Below are 2,037 nucleotides of genomic sequence, written 5' to 3'. Positions count from 1 at the left end.
TGCAAAAACCCCTTTTGGAATCTTAATTTTTATTAATTGGTGATTAATTGGTCATTATTGAAAACTTTGTCTCCATCTGTCAAAGGGGAAATGATATTGCAAGGGTTTTTCACTGGTGCTTGTTGCTTATTCTTAACTGGTTTTCATCTTTCACCTTAGACCACAGAAAGTAAAGTACCATCACACTGGGGTGCACTTTCGCGGAAGAGCCAGCAGAAACAGCAAGCGTAAAGAGTGAAGAATGCGCATGCAGCATTGTTGAGCTTCGGCATCAGTGCAAGTGAATCAAAATCATTAAGGAACCCAAAACAAGTCTTTAAATTGCTGTGTGAATGCATGTGTACAGATTCTCTAAACCAGATTCTCTTCTTTATGTGGGATTTTTTGCCGAAACCGGTACGTTTCATCAAAACCTTTCTAGATAAAGAATAAAAAGTGTTACAATGAATCTAACTTGAATTTCTTGCATTTTTTTCTAAGAAAATATCTAATGAATGCCTGTTTAAGAGCTCAGATGAAAGAATGAAGGTCATTTCACTCTCTTCAACTTTTCTGTTGTACAGCCTGAGGACAGAATAAGAGTTCTACAGGAAAAGACATTTCTGTTTAATTAATTGCAGAGAAAGTTATTTCTATGAAGTACTCCAGAACACAATCGCTCAAGGCCCCTGCAGCTCTACAACCGTGTAGAGGTCAATGAGCTCGGCTAGCAGCGCAGAAGAACCCAGTCTCATTAAAGATAACCTGAGAGCCACCGTCAAACCTTCAGACACAACATGTGACTCCACACTCTTAGGCCCTGTCCACACGAACGTGGTTATTTTTAAAACCGCAGCTTTTTCTACGCGGTTAGGCCGTTCGTCCACACGCAAACGCAGCACCAGTTCACTGAAACCGAACATTTTTGAAAACGCCTGCCAGGGTAAGGATCAGTGTTGCCAGATTGGAAATGTCCAAGTATCGTACCAGAAGCTCAAAATTATCGTATTTGGAAGAAAATTATCGTACACGAGTAAAAACGTACAGAATACAGCTATTTATCTACTAGACTAGAATAACAACTTTTTGACACAAACTTCAAATTACCACAATAAATAATTAACTATGCTAGGACCCTATGAAATACGTTTTATTTTTTCCCAAATTCCATTTATTATTATTTTTTTTTCCAAATTAAAAAAAATTTTGTTCTGTTTTTTTTTTTAAATGGTTAAATTAAATTGTATTAATCAAAAGCACATCTAATTAAATAATGAAACGTATACAATTCAACATCAAATCTATTAAAAAGTTTAACAAAAATTACATGTTTAGGGTCTTATGAAATGTTCTATTTTTTTCACCTTGTTTATTGTTACCAAATTCTGTGTTTTAATATGTCTAATTATTTGAATGCCTAAAAACTACTTTTATTTATAGCCTTATGAAATGTTTTTTTTTTCTTTAGAAATTCTGCATTGTGTATTTAAATTGTTCTGGTTATCGAATGAAGGCATAACACATTAATCTAATTTATCTTTTAATTAATGAAAATTAAACAAATTTAATTTTTTGGCAAACAAAGAGTGTTTACAATTAAAATTAAAACATGGAAGAAATATTGTGATTATTCCTTAATTTTAGTAGTAGTAGTTGTACGTACATTCTACTGAACAATAATAATACATTTCTGGCAGAAACTATATATTTTTGACTCTGGGGTCAGCAGTTCTGGGGATATTGTTCATGTATTTATGTCCTATTTAGTGAGAAGGCAGATCACGCGTGCTCTGCAGGAACATGCAGGATTTATATTTAAATAGCCTTTTTGCGGCTTAATATTTACAGATACCAGTCCATATCACGATTTAAGTGTAATGACCTTCCTTTGATTAATTCATTCAAACTTTGACAAATTCCGTGACATTCCGCGCGTTATACAGTAAATTCCATTGACTGGATTCCGCAATTCCATCCATGTTTTCCGCATCGCGGAAAATCATACATCGTACAGAGGTCAAAATTATCGTACAAATATGATAATTATCGTACGTCTGG

At 34.1% G+C, this 2,037-nt stretch overlaps 1 protein-coding gene across 1 annotated transcript in view; it reads right to left on the bottom strand.

Annotated features, from left to right (window-relative positions):
* The window catches only part of LOC107661647 (sarcalumenin-like), a 31,377-nt gene that overhangs the window by 3,628 nt on the left and 25,712 nt on the right, over positions 1-2,037 (bottom strand). The window lies entirely within an intron of this gene.

This window comes from Sinocyclocheilus anshuiensis, unplaced genomic scaffold, assembly GCF_001515605.1.
Source record: "Sinocyclocheilus anshuiensis isolate Anshui unplaced genomic scaffold, SAMN03320099.WGS_v1.1 scaffold207, whole genome shotgun sequence".
Lineage (NCBI taxonomy): Eukaryota > Metazoa > Chordata > Actinopteri > Cypriniformes > Cyprinidae > Sinocyclocheilus > Sinocyclocheilus anshuiensis.
Note: the sequence above shows the minus strand (reverse complement) of the source record. Positions and strands in the feature narration are given on the sequence as shown.